The 20,703-nt window shown below is 48.3% G+C and overlaps 35 non-coding genes across 35 annotated transcripts; all 35 read right to left on the bottom strand.

The window, feature by feature from the left end:
* Positions 1–74: 74 nt before the first annotated feature.
* Positions 75–193, bottom strand: LOC142374607 (5S ribosomal RNA). Its single transcript, XR_012768755.1, has one exon. It is a non-coding gene; the product is annotated as a 5S ribosomal RNA (ribosomal RNA).
* A 364-nt stretch (positions 194–557) lies between these two features.
* On the bottom strand, positions 558–748 carry LOC142369219 (U2 spliceosomal RNA). The gene has a single exon (XR_012767547.1). It is a non-coding gene; the product is annotated as a U2 spliceosomal RNA (small nuclear RNA).
* Positions 749–1,052: 304 nt separating this feature from the next.
* LOC142373701 (U5 spliceosomal RNA) lies at positions 1,053–1,165 on the bottom strand. The gene has a single exon (XR_012768557.1). It is a non-coding gene; the product is annotated as a U5 spliceosomal RNA (small nuclear RNA).
* A 604-nt stretch (positions 1,166–1,769) lies between these two features.
* Positions 1,770–1,888, bottom strand: LOC142374600 (5S ribosomal RNA). The gene has a single exon (XR_012768754.1). It is a non-coding gene; the product is annotated as a 5S ribosomal RNA (ribosomal RNA).
* A 364-nt stretch (positions 1,889–2,252) lies between these two features.
* LOC142369213 (U2 spliceosomal RNA) lies at positions 2,253–2,443 on the bottom strand. Its single transcript, XR_012767546.1, has one exon. It is a non-coding gene; the product is annotated as a U2 spliceosomal RNA (small nuclear RNA).
* Positions 2,444–2,747: 304 nt separating this feature from the next.
* On the bottom strand, positions 2,748–2,860 carry LOC142373695 (U5 spliceosomal RNA). The gene has a single exon (XR_012768556.1). It is a non-coding gene; the product is annotated as a U5 spliceosomal RNA (small nuclear RNA).
* Positions 2,861–3,464: 604 nt separating this feature from the next.
* LOC142402119 (5S ribosomal RNA) lies at positions 3,465–3,583 on the bottom strand. The gene has a single exon (XR_012773293.1). It is a non-coding gene; the product is annotated as a 5S ribosomal RNA (ribosomal RNA).
* Positions 3,584–3,947: 364 nt separating this feature from the next.
* On the bottom strand, positions 3,948–4,138 carry LOC142369211 (U2 spliceosomal RNA). Its single transcript, XR_012767544.1, has one exon. It is a non-coding gene; the product is annotated as a U2 spliceosomal RNA (small nuclear RNA).
* A 304-nt stretch (positions 4,139–4,442) lies between these two features.
* LOC142373689 (U5 spliceosomal RNA) lies at positions 4,443–4,555 on the bottom strand. Its single transcript, XR_012768555.1, has one exon. It is a non-coding gene; the product is annotated as a U5 spliceosomal RNA (small nuclear RNA).
* A 603-nt stretch (positions 4,556–5,158) lies between these two features.
* On the bottom strand, positions 5,159–5,277 carry LOC142401717 (5S ribosomal RNA). Its single transcript, XR_012773187.1, has one exon. It is a non-coding gene; the product is annotated as a 5S ribosomal RNA (ribosomal RNA).
* Positions 5,278–5,641: 364 nt separating this feature from the next.
* LOC142370093 (U2 spliceosomal RNA) lies at positions 5,642–5,831 on the bottom strand. The gene has a single exon (XR_012767788.1). It is a non-coding gene; the product is annotated as a U2 spliceosomal RNA (small nuclear RNA).
* A 304-nt stretch (positions 5,832–6,135) lies between these two features.
* LOC142373688 (U5 spliceosomal RNA) lies at positions 6,136–6,248 on the bottom strand. The gene has a single exon (XR_012768554.1). It is a non-coding gene; the product is annotated as a U5 spliceosomal RNA (small nuclear RNA).
* Positions 6,249–6,852: 604 nt separating this feature from the next.
* Positions 6,853–6,972, bottom strand: LOC142401080 (5S ribosomal RNA). Its single transcript, XR_012773067.1, has one exon. It is a non-coding gene; the product is annotated as a 5S ribosomal RNA (ribosomal RNA).
* Positions 6,973–7,336: 364 nt separating this feature from the next.
* Positions 7,337–7,527, bottom strand: LOC142369210 (U2 spliceosomal RNA). Its single transcript, XR_012767543.1, has one exon. It is a non-coding gene; the product is annotated as a U2 spliceosomal RNA (small nuclear RNA).
* A 304-nt stretch (positions 7,528–7,831) lies between these two features.
* LOC142373682 (U5 spliceosomal RNA) lies at positions 7,832–7,944 on the bottom strand. The gene has a single exon (XR_012768553.1). It is a non-coding gene; the product is annotated as a U5 spliceosomal RNA (small nuclear RNA).
* Positions 7,945–8,547: 603 nt separating this feature from the next.
* Positions 8,548–8,666, bottom strand: LOC142401641 (5S ribosomal RNA). Its single transcript, XR_012773172.1, has one exon. It is a non-coding gene; the product is annotated as a 5S ribosomal RNA (ribosomal RNA).
* Positions 8,667–9,028: 362 nt separating this feature from the next.
* LOC142369207 (U2 spliceosomal RNA) lies at positions 9,029–9,219 on the bottom strand. The gene has a single exon (XR_012767541.1). It is a non-coding gene; the product is annotated as a U2 spliceosomal RNA (small nuclear RNA).
* Positions 9,220–9,523: 304 nt separating this feature from the next.
* LOC142373677 (U5 spliceosomal RNA) lies at positions 9,524–9,636 on the bottom strand. The gene has a single exon (XR_012768552.1). It is a non-coding gene; the product is annotated as a U5 spliceosomal RNA (small nuclear RNA).
* A 602-nt stretch (positions 9,637–10,238) lies between these two features.
* On the bottom strand, positions 10,239–10,357 carry LOC142401565 (5S ribosomal RNA). The gene has a single exon (XR_012773158.1). It is a non-coding gene; the product is annotated as a 5S ribosomal RNA (ribosomal RNA).
* Positions 10,358–10,722: 365 nt separating this feature from the next.
* Positions 10,723–10,913, bottom strand: LOC142369203 (U2 spliceosomal RNA). The gene has a single exon (XR_012767540.1). It is a non-coding gene; the product is annotated as a U2 spliceosomal RNA (small nuclear RNA).
* Positions 10,914–11,216: 303 nt separating this feature from the next.
* LOC142373672 (U5 spliceosomal RNA) lies at positions 11,217–11,329 on the bottom strand. Its single transcript, XR_012768551.1, has one exon. It is a non-coding gene; the product is annotated as a U5 spliceosomal RNA (small nuclear RNA).
* A 604-nt stretch (positions 11,330–11,933) lies between these two features.
* Positions 11,934–12,052, bottom strand: LOC142401501 (5S ribosomal RNA). The gene has a single exon (XR_012773145.1). It is a non-coding gene; the product is annotated as a 5S ribosomal RNA (ribosomal RNA).
* A 364-nt stretch (positions 12,053–12,416) lies between these two features.
* On the bottom strand, positions 12,417–12,607 carry LOC142369197 (U2 spliceosomal RNA). Its single transcript, XR_012767539.1, has one exon. It is a non-coding gene; the product is annotated as a U2 spliceosomal RNA (small nuclear RNA).
* A 304-nt stretch (positions 12,608–12,911) lies between these two features.
* LOC142373668 (U5 spliceosomal RNA) lies at positions 12,912–13,024 on the bottom strand. The gene has a single exon (XR_012768549.1). It is a non-coding gene; the product is annotated as a U5 spliceosomal RNA (small nuclear RNA).
* Positions 13,025–13,628: 604 nt separating this feature from the next.
* Positions 13,629–13,747, bottom strand: LOC142401445 (5S ribosomal RNA). Its single transcript, XR_012773125.1, has one exon. It is a non-coding gene; the product is annotated as a 5S ribosomal RNA (ribosomal RNA).
* A 364-nt stretch (positions 13,748–14,111) lies between these two features.
* LOC142369190 (U2 spliceosomal RNA) lies at positions 14,112–14,302 on the bottom strand. Its single transcript, XR_012767538.1, has one exon. It is a non-coding gene; the product is annotated as a U2 spliceosomal RNA (small nuclear RNA).
* Positions 14,303–14,606: 304 nt separating this feature from the next.
* LOC142373663 (U5 spliceosomal RNA) lies at positions 14,607–14,719 on the bottom strand. The gene has a single exon (XR_012768548.1). It is a non-coding gene; the product is annotated as a U5 spliceosomal RNA (small nuclear RNA).
* A 604-nt stretch (positions 14,720–15,323) lies between these two features.
* On the bottom strand, positions 15,324–15,442 carry LOC142401388 (5S ribosomal RNA). Its single transcript, XR_012773114.1, has one exon. It is a non-coding gene; the product is annotated as a 5S ribosomal RNA (ribosomal RNA).
* A 364-nt stretch (positions 15,443–15,806) lies between these two features.
* LOC142369183 (U2 spliceosomal RNA) lies at positions 15,807–15,997 on the bottom strand. The gene has a single exon (XR_012767537.1). It is a non-coding gene; the product is annotated as a U2 spliceosomal RNA (small nuclear RNA).
* A 304-nt stretch (positions 15,998–16,301) lies between these two features.
* On the bottom strand, positions 16,302–16,414 carry LOC142373656 (U5 spliceosomal RNA). Its single transcript, XR_012768547.1, has one exon. It is a non-coding gene; the product is annotated as a U5 spliceosomal RNA (small nuclear RNA).
* Positions 16,415–17,018: 604 nt separating this feature from the next.
* Positions 17,019–17,137, bottom strand: LOC142401125 (5S ribosomal RNA). The gene has a single exon (XR_012773077.1). It is a non-coding gene; the product is annotated as a 5S ribosomal RNA (ribosomal RNA).
* A 364-nt stretch (positions 17,138–17,501) lies between these two features.
* On the bottom strand, positions 17,502–17,692 carry LOC142369172 (U2 spliceosomal RNA). Its single transcript, XR_012767534.1, has one exon. It is a non-coding gene; the product is annotated as a U2 spliceosomal RNA (small nuclear RNA).
* A 304-nt stretch (positions 17,693–17,996) lies between these two features.
* On the bottom strand, positions 17,997–18,109 carry LOC142373647 (U5 spliceosomal RNA). The gene has a single exon (XR_012768545.1). It is a non-coding gene; the product is annotated as a U5 spliceosomal RNA (small nuclear RNA).
* Positions 18,110–18,713: 604 nt separating this feature from the next.
* On the bottom strand, positions 18,714–18,832 carry LOC142375483 (5S ribosomal RNA). The gene has a single exon (XR_012768966.1). It is a non-coding gene; the product is annotated as a 5S ribosomal RNA (ribosomal RNA).
* A 364-nt stretch (positions 18,833–19,196) lies between these two features.
* LOC142369166 (U2 spliceosomal RNA) lies at positions 19,197–19,387 on the bottom strand. Its single transcript, XR_012767532.1, has one exon. It is a non-coding gene; the product is annotated as a U2 spliceosomal RNA (small nuclear RNA).
* Positions 19,388–20,703: the final 1,316 nt, after the last annotated feature.

Genomic DNA, 20,703 nt, shown 5'->3' with positions numbered 1-20,703 from the left:
AGGATCAGCGAGATGGATCACAGGGTGATCATCAGATGTTTCAACAAAAGACATGCAGAGAGAAGAGAGAAAAATGCTTACAGCACCTGGTATTCCCAAGCGGTCTCCCATCCAAGTACTAACCAGGCCCGCCCCTGCTTGACTTCCGAGTTCGGACGAGATCGGGCGTGTTCAGGGTGGTGTGGCCGTAAGCCACAATCCCTGTGACAAATATGTGTTACATAGGTGCTGGAACCATACGTTTCCCCTATTTTACCAGAGAGTTGGCTTGAGAGGCTGATGTTGAGCCTGCACGTCGACTTCCCTGATGTGATTGTTCTCTGCAGCTGAAAATGGGACTCTCAGATAACTTAGTGTGTGTCTGTCAAGCTCCTCTGTTCTCTGTGTGTAGTTTGGTGTTCATGGTCATACAGGGAAACCAGGGAAGCTCAGTCCCACGACATGCTCATAAACTGCGTCTTTTCTAAAGATTATAGTCCTATTTTAGAAGTCAGAATACAACGGCTCCATGAAACTACCACCATGTACCGCTGGTTTTGTTATTTCACAAGAGTTGGGAAGAGTGCACCGTTCCCGGCGGCACTGCAGTACCGGGTCGATGCGTGGAGTGAATGGAGCAAGCCCTTTTTTCAACCCCTGTGCCTAAAAATCCATTTAATATGTAGTCCTCATATAGAGGACGTATCAGATATTAAACTGATAAGAACAGATACTACACTTGATCTTAGCCAAAAGGCCGAGAAGCGATAACCCTCCACTGTTTCACGTCCGAGCGCCCTTCCTGGCACAATGCGCACTTGTGGCGGTGCTCTTTTTTTGCCTACAAAGCGTCACTTTGCACCTCCGCCCACCCGCTGCAGTGAGCACTCTTCAGCCGTTTCAGATGGTACAACTTTGCACTCCCGCCCGCTCCACTGAGCACCATTCAAACAACAACACTTTAGCGCTCCAGCTTTGAACACGGGCACGGTCTCAACAAATAAGGTGACTCTACTCCGAGAAGTCACTTGGCACAGCAAGAAGATTTCCTTTGCACAGACAGAATGGGCTTCACCCGCAAAGGTAAAGCCTTCCAAAAATAGAAACAACTCATTAATGCTGCTCTCCACGGAAGTCTTTAGTAAAAGGCGAAAGACTTGTACGTTATGAAGAGAAACCAGAGTACGAGTATTTGACACTGCGGGAGCAGTGCATCAGGCTAGTTGGCATAGCCACCTTCCCCACGGTGAGCTTTGCTTGGTTGAGACGCTGGCTCCTCGGCCGACCAGGTAGGAACAATCGGGCCCTATTCAATGGCTGCTTTGTCTTTTACTCTGTGCAAAAGACTAGGGGTGTTGAGGCTTCGTTCTGACCGCTCATTGGGTGTTGAGCTTTTTTTCAAGCAATTCTCCCAGTCGACCCAATCCCAGAGCCATCTCAAAGTGGAGTTCACTTTCACTCTCTTTTCGCAGACTAAAAGCCAGAGTTTTATCTCAGAAGCTAAGCAGAGTCGGGCCTGGTTAGTACTTGGATGGGGAGACCGTCTGGGAATACCAGGTGCTGTAAGCCTTTTGGCTTCTCCAGGCGCATGCAGTTTGACTGCGTCAAATGCAAAGGCAGTCCCTGTTTGACTTTTTGGAACTGCTCCTTTGTCAGGACAAAGTTAAATGTATGAGGATCAAAGGCAACCATGACCTGGGACACCTTAGCAGATCCAGGATCAGCGAGATGGATCACAGGGTGATCATCAGATGTTTCAACAAAAGACATGCAGAGAGAAGAGAGAAAAATGCTTACAGCACCTGGTATTCCCAAGCGGTCTCCCATCCAAGTACTAACCAGGCCCGCCCCTGCTTGACTTCCGAGTTCGGACGAGATCGGGCGTGTTCAGGGTGGTGTGGCCGTAAGCCACAATCCCTGTGACAAATATGTGTTACATAGGTGCTGGAACCATACGTTTCCCCTATTTTACCAGAGAGTTGGCTTGAGAGGCTGATGTTGAGCCTGCACGTCGACTTCCCTGATGTGATTGTTCTCTGCAGCTGAAAATGGGACTCTCAGATAACTTAGTGTGTGTCTGTCAAGCTCCTCTGTTCTCTGTGTGTAGTTTGGTGTTCATGGTCATACAGGGAAACCAGGGAAGCTCAGTCCCACGACATGCTCATAAACTGCGTCTTTTCTAAAGATTATAGTCCTATTTTAGAAGTCAGAATACAACGGCTCCATGAAACTACCACCATGTACCGCTGGTTTTGTTATTTCACAAGAGTTGGGAAGAGTGCACCGTTCCCGGCGGCACTGCAGTACCGGGTCGATGCGTGGAGTGAATGGAGCAAGCCCTTTTTTCAACCCCTGTGCCTAAAAATCCATTTAATATGTAGTCCTCATATAGAGGACGTATCAGATATTAAACTGATAAGAACAGATACTACACTTGATCTTAGCCAAAAGGCCGAGAAGCGATAACCCTCCACTGTTTCACGTCCGAGCGCCCTTCCTGGCACAATGCGCACTTGTGGCGGTGCTCTTTTTTTGCCTACAAAGCGTCACTTTGCACCTCCGCCCACCCGCTGCAGTGAGCACTCTTCAGCCGTTTCAGATGGTACAACTTTGCACTCCCGCCCGCTCCACTGAGCACCATTCAAACAACAACACTTTAGCGCTCCAGCTTTGAACACGGGCACGGTCTCAACAAATAAGGTGACTCTACTCCGAGAAGTCACTTGGCACAGCAAGAAGATTTCCTTTGCACAGACAGAATGGGCTTCACCCGCAAAGGTAAAGCCTTCCAAAAATAGAAACAACTCATTAATGCTGCTCTCCACGGAAGTCTTTAGTAAAAGGCGAAAGACTTGTACGTTATGAAGAGAAACCAGAGTACGAGTATTTGACACTGCGGGAGCAGTGCATCAGGCTAGTTGGCATAGCCACCTTCCCCACGGTGAGCTTTGCTTGGTTGAGACGCTGGCTCCTCGGCCGACCAGGTAGGAACAATCGGGCCCTATTCAATGGCTGCTTTGTCTTTTACTCTGTGCAAAAGACTAGGGGTGTTGAGGCTTCGTTCTGACCGCTCATTGGGTGTTGAGCTTTTTTTCAAGCAATTCTCCCAGTCGACCCAATCCCAGAGCCATCTCAAAGTGGCGTTCACTTTCACTCTCTTTTCGCAGACTAAAAGCCAGAGTTTTATCTCAGAAGCTAAGCAGAGTCGGGCCTGGTTAGTACTTGGATGGGGAGACCGTCTGGGAATACCAGGTGCTGTAAGCCTTTTGGCTTCTCCAGGCGCATGCAGTTTGACTGCGTCAAATGCAAAGGCAGTCCCTGTTTGACTTTTTGGAACTGCTCCTTTGTCAGGACAAAGTTAAATGTATGAGGATCAAAGGCAACCATGACCTGGGACACCTTAGCAGATCCAGGATCAGCGAGATGGATCACAGGGTGATCATCAGATGTTTCAACAAAAGACATGCAGAGAGAAGAGAGAAAAATGCTTACAGCACCTGGTATTCCCAAGCGGTCTCCCATCCAAGTACTAACCAGGCCCGACCCTGCTTGACTTCCGAGTTCGGACGAGATCGGGCGTGTTCAGGGCGGTGTGGCCGTAAGCCACAATCCCTGTGACAAATATGTGTTACATAGGTGCTGGAACCATACGTTTCCCCTATTTTACCAGAGAGTTGGCTTGAGAGGCTGATGTTGAGCCTGCACGTCGACTTCCCTGATGTGATTGTTCTCTGCAGCTGAAAATGGGACTCTCAGATAACTTAGTGTGTGTCTGTCAAGCTCCTCTGTTCTCTGTGTGTAGTTTGGTGTTCATGGTCATACAGGGAAACCAGGGAAGCTCAGTCCCACGACATGCTCATAAACTGCGTCTTTTCTAAAGATTATAGTCCTATTTTAGAAGTCAGAATACAACGGCTCCATGAAACTACCACCATGTACCGCTGGTTTTGTTATTTCACAAGAGTTGGGAAGAGTGCACCGTTCCCGGCGGCACTGCAGTACCGGGTCGATGCGTGGAGTGAATGGAGCAAGCCCTTTTTTCAACCCCTGTGCCTAAAAATCCATTTAATATGTAGTCCTCATATAGAGGACGTATCAGATATTAAACTGATAAGAACAGATACTACACTTGATCTTAGCCAAAAGGCCGAGAAGCGATAACCCTCCACTGTTTCACGTCCGAGCGCCCTTCCTGGCACAATGCGCACTTGTGGCGGTGCTCTTTTTTTGCCTACAAAGCGTCACTTTGCACCTCCGCCCACCCGCTGCAGTGAGCACTCTTCAGCCGTTTCAGATGGTACAACTTTGCACTCCCGCCCGCTCCACTGAGCACCATTCAAACAACAACACTTTAGCGCTCCAGCTTTGAACACGGGCACGGTCTCAACAAATAAGGTGACTCTACTCCGAGAAGTCACTTGGCACAGCAAGAAGATTTCCTTTGCACAGACAGAATGGGCTTCACCCGCAAAGGTAAAGCCTTCCAAAAATAGAAACAACTCATTAATGCTGCTCTCCACGGAAGTCTTTAGTAAAAGGCGAAAGACTTGTACGTTATGAAGAGAAACCAGAGTACGAGTATTTGACACTGCGGGAGCAGTGCATCAGGCTAGTTGGCATAGCCACCTTCCCCACGGTGAGCTTTGCTTGGTTGAGACGCTGGCTCCTCGGCCGACCAGGTAGGAACAATCGGGCCCTATTCAATGGCTGCTTTGTCTTTTACTCTGTGCAAAAGACTAGGGGTGTTGAGGCTTCGTTCTGACCGCTCATTGGGTGTTGAGCTTTTTTTCAAGCAATTCTCCCAGTCGACCCAATCCCAGAGCCATCTCAAAGTGGCGTTCACTTTCACTCTCTTTTCGCAGACTAAAAGCCAGAGTTTTATCTCAGAAGCTAAGCAGAGTCGGCCTGGTTAGTACTTGGATGGGGAGACCGTCTGGGAATACCAGGTGCTGTAAGCCTTTTGGCTTCTCCAGGCGCATGCAGTTTGACTGCGTCAAATGCAAAGGCAGTCCCTGTTTGACTTTTTGGAACTGCTCCTTTGTCAGGACAAAGTTAAATGTATGAGGATCAAAGGCAACCATGACCTGGGACACCTTAGCAGATCCAGGATCAGCGAGATGGATCACAGGGTGATCATCAGATGTTTCAACAAAAGACATGCAGAGAGAAGAGAGAAAAATGCTTACAGCACCTGGTATTCCCAAGCGGTCTCCCATCCAAGTACTAACCAGGCCCGACCCTGCTTGACTTCCGAGTTCGGACGAGATCGGGCGTGTTCAGGGCGGTGTGGCCGTAAGCCACAATCCCTGTGACAAATATGTGTTACATAGGTGCTGGAACCATACGTTTCCCCTATTTTACCAGAGAGTTGGCTTGAGAGGCTGATGTTGAGCCTGCACGTCGACTTCCCTGATGTGATTGTTCTCTGCAGCTGAAAATGGGACTCTCAGATAACTTAGTGTGTGTCTGTCAAGCTCCTCTGTTCTCTGTGTGTAGTTTGGTGTTCATGGTCATACAGGGAAACCAGGGAAGCTCAGTCCCACGACATGCTCATAAACTGCGTCTTTTCTAAAGATTATAGTCCTATTTTAGAAGTCAGAATACAACGGCTCCATGAAACTACCACCATGTACCGCTGGTTTTGTTATTTCACAAGAGTTGGGAAGAGTGCACCGTTCCCGGCGGCACTGCAGTACCGGGTCGATGCGTGGAGTGAATGGAGCAAGCCCTTTTTTCAACCCCTGTGCCTAAAATCCATTTAATATGTAGTCCTCATATAGAGGACGTATCAGATATTAAACTGATAAGAACAGATACTACACTTGATCTTAGCCAAAAGGCCGAGAAGCGATAACCCTCCACTGTTTCACGTCCGAGCGCCCTTCCTGGCACAATGCGCACTTGTGGCGGTGCTCTTTTTTTGCCTACAAAGCGTCACTTTGCACCTCCGCCCACCCGCTGCAGTGAGCACTCTTCAGCCGTTTCAGATGGTACAACTTTGCACTCCCGCCCGCTCCACTGAGCACCATTCAAACAACAACACTTTAGCGCTCCAGCTTTGAACACGGGCACGGTCTCAACAAATAAGGTGACTCTACTCCGAGAAGTCACTTGGCACAGCAAGAAGATTTCCTTTGCACAGACAGAATGGGCTTCACCCGCAAAGGTAAAGCCTTCCAAAAATAGAAACAACTCATTAATGCTGCTCTCCACGGAAGTCTTTAGTAAAAGGCGAAAGACTTGTACGTTATGAAGAGAAACCAGAGTACGAGTATTTGACACTGCGGGAGCAGTGCATCAGGCTAGTTGGCATAGCCACCTTCCCCACGGTGAGCTTTGCTTGGTTGAGACGCTGGCTCCTCGGCCGACCAGGTAGGAACAATCGGGCCCTATTCAATGGCTGCTTTGTCTTTTACTCTGTGCAAAAGACTAGGGGTGTTGAGGCTTCGTTCTGACCGCTCATTGGGTGTTGAGCTTTTTTTCAAGCAATTCTCCCAGTCGACCCAATCCCAGAGCCATCTCAAAGTGGCGTTCACTTTCACTCTCTTTTCGCAGACTAAAAGCCAGAGTTTTATCTCAGAAGCTAAGCAGAGTCGGGCCTGGTTAGTACTTGGATGGGGAGACCGTCTGGGAATACCAGGTGCTGTAAGCCTTTTGGCTTCTCCAGGCGCATGCAGTTTGACTGCGTCAAATGCAAAGGCAGTCCCTGTTTGACTTTTTGGAACTGCTCCTTTGTCAGGACAAAGTTAAATGTATGAGGATCAAAGGCAACCATGACCTGGGACACCTTAGCAGATCCAGGATCAGCGAGATGGATCACAGGGTGATCATCAGATGTTTCAACAAAAGACATGCAGAGAGAAGAGAGAAAAATGCTTACAGCACCTGGTATTCCCAAGCGGTCTCCCATCCAAGTACTAACCAGGCCCGACCCTGCTTGACTTCCGAGTTCGGACGAGATCGTTGCGTGTTCAGGGCGGTGTGGCCGTAAGCCACAATCCCTGTGACAAATATGTGTTACATAGGTGCTGGAACCATACGTTTCCCCTATTTTACCAGAGAGTTGGCTTGAGAGGCTGATGTTGAGCCTGCACGTCGACTTCCCTGATGTGATTGTTCTCTGCAGCTGAAAATGGGACTCTCAGATAACTTAGTGTGTGTCTGTCAAGCTCCTCTGTTCTCTGTGTGTAGTTTGGTGTTCATGGTCATACAGGGAAACCAGGGAAGCTCAGTCCCACGACATGCTCATAAACTGCGTCTTTTCTAAAGATTATAGTCCTATTTTAGAAGTCAGAATACAACGGCTCCATGAAACTACCACCATGTACCGCTGGTTTTGTTATTTCACAAGAGTTGGGAAGAGTGCACCGTTCCCGGCGGCACTGCAGTACCGGGTCGATGCGTGGAGTGAATGGAGCAAGCCCTTTTTTCAACCCCTGTGCCTAAAAATCCATTTAATATGTAGTCCTCATATAGAGGACGTATCAGATATTAAACTGATAAGAACAGATACTACACTTGATCTTAGCCAAAAGGCCGAGAAGCGATAACCCTCCACTGTTTCACGTCCGAGCGCCCTTCCTGGCACAATGCGCACTTGTGGCGGTGCTCTTTTTTTGCCTACAAAGCGTCACTTTGCACCTCCGCCCACCCGCTGCAGTGAGCACTCTTCAGCCGTTTCAGATGGTACAACTTTGCACTCCCGCCCGCTCCACTGAGCACCATTCAAACAACAACACTTTAGCGCTCCAGCTTTGAACACGGGCACGGTCTCAACAAATAAGGTGACTCTACTCCGAGAAGTCACTTGGCACAGCAAGAAGATTTCCTTTGCACAGACAGAATGGGCTTCACCCGCAAAGGTAAAGCCTTCCAAAAATAGAAACAACTCATTAATGCTGCTCTCCACGGAAGTCTTTAGTAAAAGGCGAAAGACTTGTACGTTATGAAGAGAAACCAGAGTACGAGTATTTGACACTGCGGGAGCAGTGCATCAGGCTAGTTGGCATAGCCACCTTCCCCACGGTGAGCTTTGCTTGGTTGAGACGCTGGCTCCTCGGCCGACCAGGTAGGAACAATCGGGCCCTATTCAATGGCTGCTTTGTCTTTTACTCTGTGCAAAAGACTAGGGGTGTTGAGGCTTCGTTCTGACCGCTCATTGGGTGTTGAGCTTTTTTTCAAGCAATTCTCCCAGTCGACCCAATCCCAGAGCCATCTCAAAGTGGCGTTCACTTTCACTCTCTTTTCGCAGACTAAAAGCCAGAGTTTTATCTCAGAAGCTAAGCAGAGTCGGGCCTGGTTAGTACTTGGATGGGGAGACCGTCTGGGAATACCAGGTGCTGTAAGCCTTTTGGCTTCTCCAGGCGCATGCAGTTTGACTGCGTCAAATGCAAAGGCAGTCCCTGTTTGACTTTTGGAACTGCTCCTTTGTCAGGACAAAGTTAAATGTATGAGGATCAAAGGCAACCATGACCTGGGACACCTTAGCAGATCCAGGATCAGCGAGATGGATCACAGGGTGATCATCAGATGTTTCAACAAAAGACATGCAGAGAGAAGAGAGAAAAATGCTTACAGCACCTGGTATTCCCAAGCGGTCTCCCATCCAAGTACTAACCAGGCCCGACCCTGCTTGACTTCCGAGTTCGGACGAGATCGGGCGTGTTCAGGGCGGTGTGGCCGTAAGCCACAATCCCTGTGACAAATATGTGTTACATAGGTGCTGGAACCATACGTTTCCCCTATTTTACCAGAGAGTTGGCTTGAGAGGCTGATGTTGAGCCTGCACGTCGACTTCCCTGATGTGATTGTTCTCTGCAGCTGAAAATGGGACTCTCAGATAACTTAGTGTGTGTCTGTCAAGCTCCTCTGTTCTCTGTGTGTAGTTGGTGTTCATGGTCATACAGGGAAACCAGGGAAGCTCAGTCCCACGACATGCTCATAAACTGCGTCTTTTCTAAAGATTATAGTCCTATTTTAGAAGTCAGAATACAACGGCTCATGAAACTACCACCATGTACCGCTGGTTTTGTTATTTCACAAGAGTTGGGAAGAGTGCACCGTTCCCGGCGGCACTGCAGTACCGGGTCGATGCGTGGAGTGAATGGAGCAAGCCCTTTTTTCAACCCCTGTGCCTAAAAATCCATTTAATATGTAGTCCTCATATAGAGGACGTATCAGATATTAAACTGATAAGAACAGATACTACACTTGATCTTAGCCAAAAGGCCGAGAAGCGATAACCCTCCACTGTTTCACGTCCGAGCGCCCTTCCTGGCACAATGCGCACTTGTGGCGGTGCTCTTTTTTTGCCTACAAAGCGTCACTTTGCACCTCCGCCCACCCGCTGCAGTGAGCACTCTTCAGCCGTTTCAGATGGTACAACTTTGCACTCCCGCCCGCTCCACTGAGCACCATTCAAACAACAACACTTTAGCGCTCCAGCTTTGAACACGGGCACGGTCTCAACAAATAAGGTGACTCTACTCCGAGAAGTCACTTGGCACAGCAAGAAGATTTCCTTTGCACAGACAGAATGGGCTTCACCCGCAAAGGTAAAGCCTTCCAAAAATAGAAACAACTCATTAATGCTGCTCTCCACGGAAGTCTTTAGTAAAAGGCGAAAGACTTGTACGTTATGAAGAGAAACCAGAGTACGAGTATTTGACACTGCGGGAGCAGTGCATCAGGCTAGTTGGCATAGCCACCTTCCCCACGGTGAGCTTTGCTTGGTTGAGACGCTGGCTCCTCGGCCGACCAGGTAGGAACAATCGGGCCCTATTCAATGGCTGCTTTGTCTTTTACTCTGTGCAAAAGACTAGGGGTGTTGAGGCTTCGTTCTGACCGCTCATTGGGTGTTGAGCTTTTTTTCAAGCAATTCTCCCAGTCGACCCAATCCCAGAGCCATCTCAAAGTGGAGTTCACTTTCACTCTCTTTTCGAGACTAAAAGCCAGAGTTTTATCTCAGAAGCTAAGCAGAGTCGGCCTGGTTAGTACTTGGATGGGGAGACCGTCTGGGAATACCAGGTGCTGTAAGCCTTTTGGCTTCTCCAGGCGCATGCAGTTTGACTGCGTCAAATGCAAAGGCAGTCCCTGTTTGACTTTTTGGAACTGCTCCTTTGTCAGGACAAAGTTAAATGTATGAGGATCAAAGGCAACCATGACCTGGGACACCTTAGCAGATCCAGGATCAGCGAGATGGATCACAGGGTGATCATCAGATGTTTCAACAAAAGACATGCAGAGAGAAGAGAGAAAAATGCTTACAGCACCTGGTATTCCCAAGCGGTCTCCCATCCAAGTACTAACCAGGCCCGACCCTGCTTGACTTCCGAGTTCGGACGAGATCGGGCGTGTTCAGGGCGGTGTGGCCGTAAGCCACAATCCCTGTGACAAATATGTGTTACATAGGTGCTGGAACCATAACGTTTCCCCTATTTTACCAGAGAGTTGGCTTGAGAGGCTGATGTTGAGCCTGCACGTCGACTTCCCTGATGTGATTGTTCTCTGCAGCTGAAAATGGGACTCTCAGATAACTTAGTGTGTGTCTGTCAAGCTCCTCTGTTCTCTGTGTGTAGTTTGGTGTTCATGGTCATACAGGGAAACCAGGGAAGCTCAGTCCCACGACATGCTCATAAACTGCGTCTTTTCTAAAGATTATAGTCCTATTTTAGAAGTCAGAATACAACGGCTCCATGAAACTACCACCATGTACCGCTGGTTTTGTTATTTCACAAGAGTTGGGAAGAGTGCACCGTTCCCGGCGGCACTGCAGTACCGGGTCGATGCGTGGAGTGAATGGAGCAAGCCCTTTTTTCAACCCCTGTGCCTAAAAATCCATTTAATATGTAGTCCTCATATAGAGGACGTATCAGATATTAAACTGATAAGAACAGATACTACACTTGATCTTAGCCAAAAGGCCGAGAAGCGATAACCCTCCACTGTTTCACGTCCGAGCGCCCTTCCTGGCACAATGCGCACTTGTGGCGGTGCTCTTTTTTTGCCTACAAAGCGTCACTTTGCACCTCCGCCCACCCGCTGCAGTGAGCACTCTTCAGCCGTTTCAGATGGTACAACTTTGCACTCCCGCCCGCTCCACTGAAACCATTCAAACAACAACACTTTAGCGCTCCAGCTTTGAACACGGGCACGGTCTCAACAAATAAGGTGACTCTACTCCGAGAAGTCACTTGGCACAGCAAGAAGATTTCCTTTGCACAGACAGAATGGGCTTCACCCGCAAAGGTAAAGCCTTCCAAAAATAGAAACAACTCATTAATGCTGCTCTCCACGGAAGTCTTTAGTAAAAGGCGAAAGACTTGTACGTTATGAAGAGAAACCAGAGTACGAGTATTTGACACTGCGGGAGCAGTGCATCAGGCTAGTTGGCATAGCCACCTTCCCCACGGTGAGCTTTGCTTGGTTGAGACGCTGGCTCCTCGGCCGACCAGGTAGGAACAATCGGGCCCTATTCAATGGCTGCTTTGTCTTTTACTCTGTGCAAAAGACTAGGGGTGTTGAGGCTTCGTTCTGACCGCTCATTGGGTGTTGAGCTTTTTTTCAAGCAATTCTCCCAGTCGACCCAATCCCAGAGCCATCTCAAAGTGGCGTTCACTTTCACTCTCTTTTCGCAGACTAAAAGCCAGAGTTTTATCTCAGAAGCTAAGCAGAGTCGGGCCTGGTTAGTACTTGGATGGGGAGACCGTCTGGGAATACCAGGTGCTGTAAGCCTTTTGGCTTCTCCAGGCGCATGCAGTTTGACTGCGTCAAATGCAAAGGCAGTCCCTGTTTGACTTTTTGGAACTGCTCCTTTGTCAGGACAAAGTTAAATGTATGAGGATCAAAGGCAACCATGACCTGGGACACCTTAGCAGATCCAGGATCAGCGAGATGGATCACAGGGTGATCATCAGATGTTTCAACAAAAGACATGCAGAGAGAAGAGAGAAAAATGCTTACAGCACCTGGTATTCCCAAGCGGTCTCCCATCCAAGTACTAACCAGGCCCGACCCTGCTTGACTTCCGAGTTCGGACGAGATCGGGCGTGTTCAGGGCGGTGTGGCCGTAAGCCACAATCCCTGTGACAAATATGTGTTACATAGGTGCTGGAACCATACGTTTCCCCTATTTTACCAGAGAGTTGGCTTGAGAGGCTGATGTTGAGCCTGCACGTCGACTTCCCTGATGTGATTGTTCTCTGCAGCTGAAAATGGGACTCTCAGATAACTTAGTGTGTGTCTGTCAAGCTCCTCTGTTCTCTGTGTGTAGTTTGGTGTTCATGGTCATACAGGGAAACCAGGGAAGCTCAGTCCCACGACATGCTCATAAACTGCGTCTTTTCTAAAGATTATAGTCCTATTTTAGAAGTCAGAATACAACGGCTCCATGAAACTACCACCATGTACCGCTGGTTTTGTTATTTCACAAGAGTTGGGAAGAGTGCACCGTTCCCGGCGGCACTGCAGTACCGGGTCGATGCGTGGAGTGAATGGAGCAAGCCCTTTTTTCAACCCCTGTGCCTAAAAATCCATTTAATATGTAGTCCTCATATAGAGGACGTATCAGATATTAAACTGATAAGAACAGATACTACACTTGATCTTAGCCAAAAGGCCGAGAAGCGATAACCCTCCACTGTTTCACGTCCGAGCGCCCTTCCTGGCACAATGCGCACTTGTGGCGGTGCTCTTTTTTTGCCTACAAAGCGTCACTTTGCACCTCCGCCCACCCGCTGCAGTGAGCACTCTTCAGCCGTTTCAGATGGTACAACTTTGCACTCCCGCCCGCTCCACTGAGCACCATTCAAACAACAACACTTTAGCGCTCCAGCTTTGAACACGGGCACGGTCTCAACAAATAAGGTGACTCTACTCCGAGAAGTCACTTGGCACAGCAAGAAGATTTCCTTTGCACAGACAGAATGGGCTTCACCCGCAAAGGTAAAGCCTTCCAAAAATAGAAACAACTCATTAATGCTGCTCTCCACGGAAGTCTTTAGTAAAAGGCGAAAGACTTGTACGTTATGAAGAGAAACCAGAGTACGAGTATTTGACACTGCGGGAGCAGTGCATCAGGCTAGTTGGCATAGCCACCTTCCCCACGGTGAGCTTTGCTTGGTTGAGACGCTGGCTCCTCGGCCGACCAGGTAGGAACAATCGGGCCCTATTCAATGGCTGCTTTGTCTTTTACTCTGTGCAAAAGACTAGGGGTGTTGAGGCTTCGTTCTGACCGCTCATTGGGTGTTGAGCTTTTTTTCAAGCAATTCTCCCAGTCGACCCAATCCCAGAGCCATCTCAAAGTGGCGTTCACTTTCACTCTCTTTTCGCAGACTAAAAGCCAGAGTTTTATCTCAGAAGCTAAGCAGAGTCGGGCCTGGTTAGTACTTGGATGGGGAGACCGTCTGGGAATACCAGGTGCTGTAAGCCTTTTGGCTTCTCCAGGCGCATGCAGTTTGACTGCGTCAAATGCAAAGGCAGTCCCTGTTTGACTTTTTGGAACTGCTCCTTTGTCAGGACAAAGTTAAATGTATGAGGATCAAAGGCAACCATGACCTGGGACACCTTAGCAGATCCAGGATCAGCGAGATGGATCACAGGGTGATCATCAGATGTTTCAACAAAAGACATGCAGAGAGAAGAGAGAAAAATGCTTACAGCACCTGGTATTCCCAAGCGGTCTCCCATCCAAGTACTAACCAGGCCCGACCCTGCTTGACTTCCGAGTTCGGACGAGATCGGGCGTGTTCAGGGCGGTGTGGCCGTAAGCCACAATCCCTGTGACAAATATGTGTTACATAGGTGCTGGAACCATACGTTTCCCCTATTTTACCAGAGAGTTGGCTTGAGAGGCTGATGTTGAGCCTGCACGTCGACTTCCCTGATGTGATTGTTCTCTGCAGCTGAAAATGGGACTCTCAGATAACTTAGTGTGTGTCTGTCAAGCTCCTCTGTTCTCTGTGTGTAGTTTGGTGTTCATGGTCATACAGGGAAACCAGGGAAGCTCAGTCCCACGACATGCTCATAAACTGCGTCTTTTCTAAAGATTATAGTCCTATTTTAGAAGTCAGAATACAACGGCTCCATGAAACTACCACCATGTACCGCTGGTTTTGTTATTTCACAAGAGTTGGGAAGAGTGCACCGTTCCCGGCGGCACTGCAGTACCGGGTCGATGCGTGGAGTGAATGGAGCAAGCCCTTTTTTCAACCCCTGTGCCTAAAAATCCATTTAATATGTAGTCCTCATATAGAGGACGTATCAGATATTAAACTGATAAGAACAGATACTACACTTGATCTTAGCCAAAAGGCCGAGAAGCGATAACCCTCCACTGTTTCACGTCCGAGCGCCCTTCCTGGCACAATGCGCACTTGTGGCGGTGCTCTTTTTTTGCCTACAAAGCGTCACTTTGCACCTCCGCCCACCCGCTGCAGTGAGCACTCTTCAGCCGTTTCAGATGGTACAACTTTGCACTCCCGCCCGCTCCACTGAGCACCATTCAAACAACAACACTTTAGCGCTCCAGCTTTGAACACGGGCACGGTCTCAACAAATAAGGTGACTCTACTCCGAGAAGTCACTTGGCACAGCAAGAAGATTTCCTTTGCACAGACAGAATGGGCTTCACCCGCAAAGGTAAAGCCTTCCAAAAATAGAAACAACTCATTAATGCTGCTCTCCACGGAAGTCTTTAGTAAAAGGCGAAAGACTTGTACGTTATGAAGAGAAACCAGAGTACGAGTATTTGACACTGCGGGAGCAGTGCATCAGGCTAGTTGGCATAGCCACCTTCCCCACGGTGAGCTTTGCTTGGTTGAGACGCTGGCTCCTCGGCCGACCAGGTAGGAACAATCGGGCCCTATTCAATGGCTGCTTTGTCTTTTACTCTGTGCAAAAGACTAGGGGTGTTGAGGCTTCGTTCTGACCGCTCATTGGGTGTTGAGCTTTTTTTCAAGCAATTCTCCCAGTCGACCCAATCCCAGAGCCATCTCAAAGTGGCGTTCACTTTCACTCTCTTTTCGCAGACTAAAAGCCAGAGTTTTATCTCAGAAGCTAAGCAGAGTCGGGCCTGGTTAGTACTTGGATGGGGAGACCGTCTGGGAATACCAGGTGCTGTAAGCCTTTTGGCTTCTCCAGGCGCATGCAGTTTGACTGCGTCAAATGCAAAGGCAGTCCCTGTTTGACTTTTTGGAACTGCTCCTTTGTCAGGACAAAGTTAAATGTATGAGGATCAAAGGCAACCATGACCTGGGACACCTTAGCAGATCCAGGATCAGCGAGATGGATCACAGGGTGATCATCAGATGTTTCAACAAAAGACATGCAGAGAGAAGAGAGAAAAATGCTTACAGCACCTGGTATTCCCAAGCGGTCTCCCATCCAAGTACTAACCAGGCCCGACCCTGCTTGACTTCCGAGTTCGGACGAGATCGGGCGTGTTCAGGGCGGTGTGGCCGTAAGCCACAATCCCTGTGACAAATATGTGTTACATAGGTGCTGGAACCATACGTTTCCCCTATTTTACCAGAGAGTTGGCTTGAGAGGCTGATGTTGAGCCTGCACGTCGACTTCCCTGATGTGATTGTTCTCTGCAGCTGAAAATGGGACTCTCAGATAACTTAGTGTGTGTCTGTCAAGCTCCTCTGTTCTCTGTGTGTAGTTTGGTGTTCATGGTCATACAGGGAAACCAGGGAAGCTCAGTCCCACGACATGCTCATAAACTGCGTCTTTTCTAAAGATTATAGTCCTATTTTAGAAGTCAGAATACAACGGCTCCATGAAACTACCACCATGTACCGCTGGTTTTGTTATTTCACAAGAGTTGGGAAGAGTGCACCGTTCCCGGCGGCACTGCAGTACCGGGTCGATGCGTGGAGTGAATGGAGCAAGCCCTTTTTTCAACCCCTGTGCCTAAAAATCCATTTAATATGTAGTCCTCATATAGAGGACGTATCAGATATTAAACTGATAAGAACAGATACTACACTTGATCTTAGCCAAAAGGCCGAGAAGCGATAACCCTCCACTGTTTCACGTCCGAGCGCCCTTCCTGGCACAATGCGCACTTGTGGCGGTGCTCTTTTTTTGCCTACAAAGCGTCACTTTGCACCTCCGCCCACCCGCTGCAGTGAGCACTCTTCAGCCGTTTCAGATGGTACAACTTTGCACTCCCGCCCGCTCCACTGAGCACCATTCAAACAACAACACTTTAGCGCTCCAGCTTTGAACACGGGCACGGTCTCAACAAATAAGGTGACTCTACTCCGAGAAGTCACTTGGCACAGCAAGAAGATTTCCTTTGCACAGACAGAATGGGCTTCACCCGCAAAGGTAAAGCCTTCCAAAAATAGAAACAACTCATTAATGCTGCTCTCCACGGAAGTCTTTAGTAAAAGGCGAAAGACTTGTACGTTATGAAGAGAAACCAGAGTACGAGTATTTGACACTGCGGGAGCAGTGCATCAGGCTAGTTGGCATAGCCACCTTCCCCACGGTGAGCTTTGCTTGGTTGAGACGCTGGCTCCTCGGCCGACCAGGTAGGAACAATCGGGCCCTATTCAATGGCTGCTTTGTCTTTTACTCTGTGCAAAAGACTAGGGGTGTTGAGGCTTCGTTCTGACCGCTCATTGGGTGTTGAGCTTTTTTTCAAGCAATTCTCCCAGTCGACCCAATCCCAGAGCCATCTCAAAGTGGCGTTCACTTTCACTCTCTTTTCGCAGACTAAAAGCCAGAGTTTTATCTCAGAAGCTAAGCAGAGTCGGGCCTGGTTAGTACTTGGATGGGGAGACCGTCTGGGAATACCAGGTGCTGTAAGCCTTTTGGCTTCTCCAGGCGCATGCAGTTTGACTGCGTCAAATGCAAAGGCAGTCCCTGTTTGACTTTTTGGAACTGCTCCTTTGTCAGGACAAAGTTAAATGTATGAGGATCAAAGGCAACCATGACCTGGGACACCTTAGCAGATCCAGGATCAGCGAGATGGATCACAGGGTGATCATCAGATGTTTCAACAAAAGACATGCAGAGAGAAGAGAGAAAAATGCTTACAGCACCTGGTATTCCCAAGCGGTCTCCCATCCAAGTACTAACCAGGCCCGACCCTGCTTGACTTCCGAGTTCGGACGAGATCGGGCGTGTTCAGGGCGGTGTGGCCGTAAGCCACAATCCCTGTGACAAATATGTGTTACATAGGTGCTGGAACCATACGTTTCCCCTATTTTACCAGAGAGTTGGCTTGAGAGGCTGATGTTGAGCCTGCACGTCGACTTCCCTGATGTGATTGTTCTCTGCAGCTGAAAATGGGACTCTCAGATAACTTAGTGTGTGTCTGTCAAGCTCCTCTGTTCTCTGTGTGTAGTTTGGTGTTCATGGTCATACAGGGAAACCAGGGAAGCTCAGTCCCACGACATGCTCATAAACTGCGTCTTTTCTAAAGATTATAGTCCTATTTTAGAAGTCAGAATACAACGGCTCCATGAAACTACCACCATGTACCGCTGGTTTTGTTATTTCACAAGAGTTGGGAAGAGTGCACCGTTCCCGGCGGCACTGCAGTACCGGGTCGATGCGTGGAGTGAATGGAGCAAGCCCTTTTTTCAACCCCTGTGCCTAAAAATCCATTTAATATGTAGTCCTCATATAGAGGACGTATCAGATATTAAACTGATAAGAACAGATACTACACTTGATCTTAGCCAAAAGGCCGAGAAGCGATAACCCTCCACTGTTTCACGTCCGAGCGCCCTTCCTGGCACAATGCGCACTTGTGGCGGTGCTCTTTTTTTGCCTACAAAGCGTCACTTTGCACCTCCGCCCACCCGCTGCAGTGAGCACTCTTCAGCCGTTTCAGATGGTACAACTTTGCACTCCCGCCCGCTCCACTGAGCACCATTCAAACAACAACACTTTAGCGCTCCAGCTTTGAACACGGGCACGGTCTCAACAAATAAGGTGACTCTACTCCGAGAAGTCACTTGGCACAGCAAGAAGATTTCCTTTGCACAGACAGAATGGGCTTCACCCGCAAAGGTAAAGCCTTCCAAAAATAGAAACAACTCATTAATGCTGCTCTCCACGGAAGTCTTTAGTAAAAGGCGAAAGACTTGTACGTTATGAAGAGAAACCAGAGTACGAGTATTTGACACTGCGGGAGCAGTGCATCAGGCTAGTTGGCATAGCCACCTTCCCCACGGTGAGCTTTGCTTGGTTGAGACGCTGGCTCCTCGGCCGACCAGGTAGGAACAATCGGGCCCTATTCAATGGCTGCTTTGTCTTTTACTCTGTGCAAAAGACTAGGGGTGTTGAGGCTTCGTTCTGACCGCTCATTGGGTGTTGAGCTTTTTTTCAAGCAATTCTCCCAGTCGACCCAATCCCAGAGCCATCTCAAAGTGGCGTTCACTTTCACTCTCTTTTCGCAGACTAAAAGCCAGAGTTTTATCTCAGAAGCTAAGCAGAGTCGGGCCTGGTTAGTACTTGGATGGGGAGACCGTCTGGGAATACCAGGTGCTGTAAGCCTTTTGGCTTCTCCAGGCGCATGCAGTTTGACTGCGTCAAATGCAAAGGCAGTCCCTGTTTGACTTTTTGGAACTGCTCCTTTGTCAGGACAAAGTTAAATGTATGAGGATCAAAGGCAACCATGACCTGGGACACCTTAGCAGATCCAGGATCAGCGAGATGGATCACAGGGTGATCATCAGATGTTTCAACAAAAGACATGCAGAGAGAAGAGAGAAAAATGCTTACAGCACCTGGTATTCCCAAGCGGTCTCCCATCCAAGTACTAACCAGGCCCGACCCTGCTTGACTTCCGAGTTCGGACGAGATCGGGCGTGTTCAGGGCGGTGTGGCCGTAAGCCACAATCCCTGTGACAAATATGTGTTACATAGGTGCTGGAACCATACGTTTCCCCTATTTTACCAGAGAGTTGGCTTGAGAGGCTGATGTTGAGCCTGCACGTCGACTTCCCTGATGTGATTGTTCTCTGCAGCTGAAAATGGGACTCTCAGATAACTTAGTGTGTGTCTGTCAAGCTCCTCTGTTCTCTGTGTGTAGTTTGGTGTTCATGGTCATACAGGGAAACCAGGGAAGCTCAGTCCCACGACATGCTCATAAACTGCGTCTTTTCTAAAGATTATAGTCCTATTTTAGAAGTCAGAATACAACGGCTCCATGAAACTACCACCATGTACCGCTGGTTTTGTTATTTCACAAGAGTTGGGAAGAGTGCACCGTTCCCGGCGGCACTGCAGTACCGGGTCGATGCGTGGAGTGAATGGAGCAAGCCCTTTTTTCAACCCCTGTGCCTAAAAATCCATTTAATATGTAGTCCTCATATAGAGGACGTATCAGATATTAAACTGATAAGAACAGATACTACACTTGATCTTAGCCAAAAGGCCGAGAAGCGATAACCCTCCACTGTTTCACGTCCGAGCGCCCTTCCTGGCACAATGCGCACTTGTGGCGGTGCTCTTTTTTTGCCTACAAAGCGTCACTTTGCACCTCCGCCCACCCGCTGCAGTGAGCACTCTTCAGCCGTTTCAGATGGTACAACTTTGCACTCCCGCCCGCTCAGGACAAAGTTAAATGTATGAGGATCAAAGCCAACAATGGCCTGGGACATCTCAGCAGGTCCAGGATCAGAAACATGGAGACTGAGAGCCAATAGAAAGAGAGGTGTCTGCCAACCAATCAGCAGCAGCCCAAGCTGGTTAACTTCCTCGTGTCTGTGTGTCTGTGTGTGTGTGTGTGTGTGTCACAGGGTGATCTCAGATGTTTCAACAAAAGACCTGCAGGACGCAGAAGTAAATATAACTGTATTTTTTTTTAGAATTGGAAAGAATTGTCCTTGTGGATAAAAATCATGTCATTAACATCCATTTCTGTGACGGAAGTTAATAATTATTTGTGTTGACAGCAGCACCGTCACTGTGAAGGAGAGAGCATGAGAGTGTTATAAATAGAAGCTGATGGATAGCTATTGTCTATACCTGGGTGGTAGAACACAAACAGTTCTACACATAGATTATATAAACCACCCCAGTCAGAACATCACCTGAGATGTCTACCCTTTGAGGGACATTTGTTTTTTGAGGTGTGGGAGTTAGAGGCAGCTGGAAGCTCTAACAGTCAACCAGCCACAGAGGATGAAGCTCTGATCACTTTTTTCTCATTCTCATGAGAAAATCTCAGCAATCTCATTGCTTTACAACTTCACCGCTTGACTAGGCTCATGGATTATCTATATACAATACATCTTCACTGTAAAGTCCAATAGCTGCCCTGACATACATACATTCGTTAACTTTACTAGGTTAATTACCATATGCACTTATGACTGATTTTTATGAAGTAAAAGTTAGTTGCATGGTGAAAAATGCAAAAAACTTAGTGTTTAGAGGGAAGATGACTTTATTTAGAGTGAAGCTCATTCAACAATAAGTAGCAACACAGTCTCACTCCCACTGCGCATTCAAAGAAGAAGTGTGCATGGTGCGACATTCAGTCTCTCCCGCTCAGCAAAGTATATTAGGTCTATGTCAGCAACGCAGCAGTCCAGCACACAGGCCGGGGCACTGAGGGCAGCCTGCTGAGTCCACTTTTTTTAAATCTTTTGAAGAAGAATAAATAAGGTAAGTTATCAAGCAAGTGTGTTTGTTAATATGTTTTAATTACTGCTCTGACTGTTAGCGTTCACTAGCTAACGTTAGCATTAGTTAGCTAGC

The sequence above is a fragment of the Odontesthes bonariensis genome, chromosome 2 (genome assembly GCF_027942865.1).
Source record: "Odontesthes bonariensis isolate fOdoBon6 chromosome 2, fOdoBon6.hap1, whole genome shotgun sequence".
NCBI lineage: Eukaryota > Metazoa > Chordata > Actinopteri > Atheriniformes > Atherinopsidae > Odontesthes > Odontesthes bonariensis.
Note: the sequence above shows the minus strand (reverse complement) of the source record. Positions and strands in the feature narration are given on the sequence as shown.